This window comes from Podarcis melisellensis (genome assembly GCF_964234715.1).
Source record: "Podarcis melisellensis genome assembly, chromosome: 17".
NCBI classification, from domain to species: domain Eukaryota; kingdom Metazoa; phylum Chordata; class Lepidosauria; order Squamata; family Lacertidae; genus Podarcis; species Podarcis melisellensis.
Window position 1 is genome coordinate 34,161,877 of NC_138534.1, and position 6,314 is coordinate 34,168,190.

Consider the following 6,314-nt stretch of genomic DNA (forward strand, 5'->3'; position numbering starts at 1 on the left):
TTATATATTTGAACATGGCTATCATATCACCCCTTAACCTCCTCTTCTCCAGGCTAAACATGCCCAGCTCCCTTAGCCGTTCCTCATAAGGGCCACATCAGACTAAAAGTATGTGCAAGGGCACCATACTGACATTCCCCAATTCACAAATTTCCGGTCATTTTTTAAAAATGAAAATGTTTGCAGCTACCTTTCAAAGGTCCTTCTACATCAGTATTTCGATTTCTCTCTCCCCCCCGCTCCCTTGGGAACCTCCCTTGTGCTCAAGACAGATTATTCTGCTCTTCTGCAAAGGTGGGGCAGACTTTACAAGTCACAGTGGTAGATGGGGCAGCTGCAAAGGGAGTTCTGTACATCTCCTGCTTTCTCTGATATGCAGAAGGCACAGCATTCACAGTGGAAGCCTGCAAAAGTCAGTGGTTAAAAAGGAATCCCAAACAGCCCATTATTGCACCAGATGCAAACCTTCCCTCTCTGTAAGCGCCCCCAAACAACCTAACTACGGAGCATTTATTATGACATGCTTGCACAAGGCTTACACAGTAGTTAGATCATATCCAGTTTTTAAGTGAACGTTCATTCCCACTTGTTTGCGGGGGTGTTTATATGACGAGCATCTAGCCTGCTTTTATCCTGATTTGATTGTGGGGTGCTTATACGACTTCCTGTTCTTTTGTTCATCCCACACTTTTCAATACATTTCCCCATCACTTGCCAAACCTCCTTATTCTTTTTTAATGTGGATTTGTTATGTGGTGGGCGGAGGACCTTTTTCACCCTGCAATGCCTTCTGCTAGCCCACATGCTAGCCACAGTGGGGCCAGGAACAGAAGGAGGGGGCAATGAATGTACATTTTACCTTTGTACAGTAGGCTAGTTTCTGCACACGCTTGAACATCTCTCTCTAGCCTTCATCCAGGCAAGAAAGACTGGGGGGGGGCATGATCTGGTAGGTGATTGAGGAGAGCGGGTGAGGAGAGGCCAGAAAGAGAAGCTGGACACCAGGACAAAAGTGTATTTTCCACATTTAGGGACAGAATGTCTCAAGACACAATGGAGTGTGTCTGCAGGGGAGAAGTCAAACCACTGTGTTAGCAGCACCAAAGTGAGCTCCCTGGGGTGCAAGACTGAGCGGTGTATATGGAGATCCTGGCCTGCCCAGGCAAAAAGACCCTCCTCTTGCCCTCACTGATGTGGTTCTAAGGAAAGCAGAGCAATACGTTTGGCACCAGCTTGGCTGCAGGAATTGCCAGTAGTACAAGGTGCCATCCAACCATCTTAGGGACTCCACTTGGGATTGGTGTAGGGGTTACTCCTTAATCTTTTTTCTCCTGAAAATATCCCAGAAGACAGTGGAGGTTTAGGGTCAGTTTTTTCCTTCTCCCAGGCTGACAAGCCCCATCTGCCCACCACTTCCCTCTACATCTATGGCATATGCAGAAACTGCCTTCTTGGCTATTGGACTCATTATTCATTCACTCAATCTGCTGGAACCTGTCTTCGCATGCAGGGGAAATCCCTAACTGACCGAGGGTTTGAGACCCATTGGCTACCCTCACCTGGTTTAGCCAGCCAGTCGAAGCCATTCATGGGGTGTGGCTGCTATCACATCCTGACAGCTTCTAGGAGCCACAGGTGAGAGCTGTGTAGGGTGGGGACCAAAGGTGGACAAACTACCCCAGAAGGAGCATGGCGTGTCCCACAACAGAGGTATTACCCCTCCCCTAACACCCCATACAACCCACAGAGCACTGTAATCTACTTTAATTGTACAAACCTACATTTCCCAGTATGTACTTAAACCCCTCTCACAAAAGAGTGATAGCCTAGGGCTCTCCTGTACAGGAGAGTCGAAAGTTCAGTTGTTCATCCTAGGAAGTTAGGAGGATGTACAATTCATTTGAAGCACCATTAAAAGTGTCAGTCACTATTCATATTCACATGAAGGCCTGCCTGACACATTTGGAAGCACTCAGAGCAAGAGTGACCAAATTCTCATTACAGTCTGCTGAAGGCTGATAATACATTATGACCGTGACTCAGCAAAATAGTCAAAGATGACAGGTCAAACTAGATAACTTTCCCCCCTTCCAGCCTATGGAACAAAAAAAGGGCACTTTGCCTCCTACAAAGTGACAGAAATTATCACTGAACCCTATTCACAACCCCACTCCAGTCACTTGCAGTTCCCAAACCAGGTGGGTGTTGAGCTTTGTGGGTGGACCCTAAAAGCTGCTTGCAGGGCAATACTGGCAGGGAGGGGAAGGGCATGGCCGTAGCTGGGGGAGGGGTAGCTGGTTTTTTTTGCCCCGGGTGAAGCCTCCAGAGGGACGTCACTGAGGCTTCCAGCCTGTGTGCCAAACTGGGTCTTTGACCTGAGTGAAATAAAGCCCTGTTTCGTCCTGACAAATGATCAGATTTTTAGTTCTTAAACTCTGCGCGTGCTCACGTATCTCTCATTGCTGTAAAATAGAACCCAGTTCGCTTAACTCCATTAGGTTGTGCCTTTGGTGAACATAGAAAATGCAACTCTTACTTTTAACAGAGGAAGCTTTTTTCTACGTAGATCAGGTGGGCAGTGACCCAAGATAGGATATTTTTCTGTTGTTCAGCTCCAATTATGAAATTCTCCCCCAAAAGAAGCATCAAATTCCCCCTTCACCCTGGCTATTGGTGGACAGTTGCTGGGATATGATTTTTTTTTTAAAAAACCAAACCTTTTTAATACTGCTGCCCTTATTGTTTAATGATGCAGTAGATAAATTGTGTATTTTTTGATATTTTGAGAGCTCAACTATTGGATGGCACAGCTCCCTTTCTCTGCCACGTTCCAGTACATGCTATTTCTCCCTTGCAACATCAGTAACAGCAGACCTACCTAGAGAGATCCTTGTAACAGCCTTGGCTATTTCCCCTTCATTAAACAGAATACTGTGCCATATCATTCTGTAGCATGAGCATCCCCTGCTGGTGAAACAGGTGTACTGTGATAGAGCAAGGTTTCTCAAACCGGGGGCTAAGGTAGGCAGGACCCATCTGTGGGCCTTAGGCCTGCCCACTGCCTCCTTCCTTGCTTGTCATGCCTTTTGGCTGGGTGAATGCCAGCACCAGCAACACCTTGCATGCTGAGTAAAGGTGGAAGGGAGACAGAGAAGATCCAGGGAAGGCAGGCAGACAGGCCTCTGAGGGGAAAGGGAGAGAGATGCTGAAGGATATGAGTGCAGTACAGTAAAATAAAAGTTTAATATATGTTAATATTATTTAGTTGAACTGGGAATACAAAGGAAGGGGATAAGAGAAGAAAGCTGCTATTGGAGGAAGAAGTGAATGTAAAAGGACCAGTGAGGAGGGGTGAAAGAAACCGGCAGGGTGTGCTGATAAAGGACAAGAGCAATAACCCTCTCACTAATGTAAGGGAAGGTCTTGTGAACTGCAGAGTGTGTCATGGACTAGTTTATATGATTTGCAGAATTACTGCTGGCAACAGACCTCCTAAGGATTTCCCCTTCCTCCAAAAATGGCAATCAACACTTGGGAGACCGGGTTGCTGACCTCTAATTTATCTTTCTATTTCATCTAACTTTCTCCTTCATAGCACGGTAGTCAAGGCTCCTCTGGTAGGGTGAGGAGAAGCAAAATAAGAATGCGGGTAAGAACAATGTTTGAGAGCAGGGCAGTGAGTATCGGTCCCAGTGGTTCTGAATTCAGGGCAAGGGAGGAGAGACACCTGCACCACCTTTGGTAGGTGTGCAAAACTAAAATTTTAGCTGGTGCTGCGTTTGGTTTGGGTTTCAACTCGTGCATGACAAGCTGTACTTGCCAAAACACACAAACCCTTCTTCGATTTGACTTTTAAATCACAGGAGTCCTAATCTATTTAAAATAAACACACACACCACTCTGATATTGAGCTGACCCTGCTTCTGTTCACAGCTAGAAGTACCCCCTGCTTTAAACTCTGTGAACGCAAATGAAAAATAAAGGATTAGGCTGCCTACCAAATATCTGGGGAGCAACAACAGGAAACTATTGTCTTCATCTCCTGCTTGTGGATACAACTAGTTGACTGTGTGAGAAACATGTTGGGCTACACAGACCTTTAATCCAGCAGCACTCATCTCATGTTCTTAGGATGACAGCAGTTAACACTGTACCCAAAACCCCACTGGGACCAAAGGCCTGTGTCATGTGGCCAGAGGGCACATCCTTCAATAAGCATGCTTGCATAGAACACCAAAGCAGGAAAGGGGAACCTGTGGCCCTCCAGTAAATAAGAACATATGAATAATCTGCTGGATCAGGCCACTGGCTCATCTGGTCTAGCATCCTGTTGTCAGAGTTGTCCCCAAGATCTCACTCCTGGTCAGTCACCACCAGCTTAGAACCCATGAGCATACATATGGAATGAAGATGTCTTGTGCTAACATGCTTCACTTTACATTTGTTCACAATGGATTTAATTTGCCATTTTGCCGCTCATTCACTTAGTTTGGAGAGGCCCTCTTGGACTCCAGTTCCCGCCAGTTCCAGTAAGGATAGTCAATGATCACAGCTGATGGGAGATGGAGTCCAACAACTTCTGTAGGGCCACAGGTTCCCCATTTTTATTGAGAATATTTCTCCATATGTGAATGGCTCAGCTGCTCCAGAAAACCCAGCCCAGAAGCAGCACACAGAAATGGAGGTGCCAAGGGCAGCATACCCACCCCTAGTTGTTGCCACAAGACAGAACCATTGTGACGATAAATGAGCTCGTTCCCAAGGGAGGAAGGCGGCCATGGTGGAGCTGGGCAACGGACCATTATTGATCTGGGAGAAACAGTTCCTTGTTGTTTTGAAACACTAAAGTGGGGTTCTGTATGCATGCAGAATTAATGTTACACTTTTTGAAACATCCTGCAACAATCTTTAACGGCCTTACAGGTGATCAGGCTGGCCTTTGCAAGAAGTGAAGGATAAGCTAATGTCTCTCCCCATTCCATGAACAAAAGCTGACTAGTCAGACTGCTGAATTTTACTTCAACACAGAAAATGGAGACAGTGCACACAGTGGCAGATAGCTTAGGGCAGGCATGGTACACACACCATAGTTTTCCAAATGCTCCCTACTGTTCTTTGCTCATGGCATCTGCAGCCTGAGGCAGATTCCCCATGGTAGGGCCAGCCCTTCAGGTGATTGTTAACTCCTAATGTGAAAGGGCTATAGCATCAAATAACTACTTGGCTGGAAGCTGTGGGTGATATGAAGCAAGAGCCATCACTACTGTATCAGTTGTGATTGCTTTATTCATATTTCTTTCTTTTGCATGCAAACTCCTCTGCTTTCAGCCTTTTGTTACCTTTTCATGCCTACCATTGTGCCTTTTACACCTTTTACAATGAAGCTCCTTCAATCTACAATAGCTTCCTATTCTTTATCTTTCAGGTACCTCCTCCTAATAATTTTAATCCTTTCAGAAAAGCTTCCTAGCCTACAGGTATTAGGTTGTGTGTTTTTTTTTACACTTTAACTTTCCTGCTGTCGTTTCCTGTGCAGCTCAATCCTATGCAGATTTACACATAGGATATTTGTCATCAGATCTCAACCTTGCTTTGTCCCCTAAAGGGTAGATCAGAGCCATGGCAAATGGACAGAAGCTTAACGTTTTTTCACCAGTGCACCTCCCCCCCCCCCCAATTTCCAAGCTATTTACCCATGTATTTTCCCCAGCAAGAGTAGTATCTTAGGGAGGTATTTTAGACTGGGCAATAAGGGAAAAGGTCCTTATCCAGTTTGTTTTTCCCCACTCATTCTTCAGCAACTTTAAGAAAATGTCAGGAGATATTATCACAGATTTTTTGAATTTGAATAAGGTTGGGCCTGGAAGCTGTATGCCAGCTACCTCGGCCAATAAAGCGAGATGAGCGCTGCAACCCCAGAGTCGGTCACGACTGGACCTAACGGTCAGGGGTCCCTTTACCCTTTATGAGCCAAAACAGATGTGACATTAGTAATGCTACACTTTTGTTAAGAGCTATTGGAGGGCGGGGGCTCTGATCCAAGTCAGTACAATTGGGGGGAGGGAGCTTTAATCCTGGATTAGAGGCCCAGTAGCTATTTTCATTGGAAGCTACCATTAACAGAAACAAAAGCTTCTTCCAAGATGGGGTGATCTGAACTGGGAGTATGGCAACAGCAAAACGTTAGAGTATCCTTCACCAACACTGTAGCCCGAATCCCAATCAGGGGTTTTACAGCTGCCATACTGTGTCCCAAAGTTCACTGAAATCAGTGGGCAAAGCAGATGATACCAGACTACTCAGGATAGTAAAAA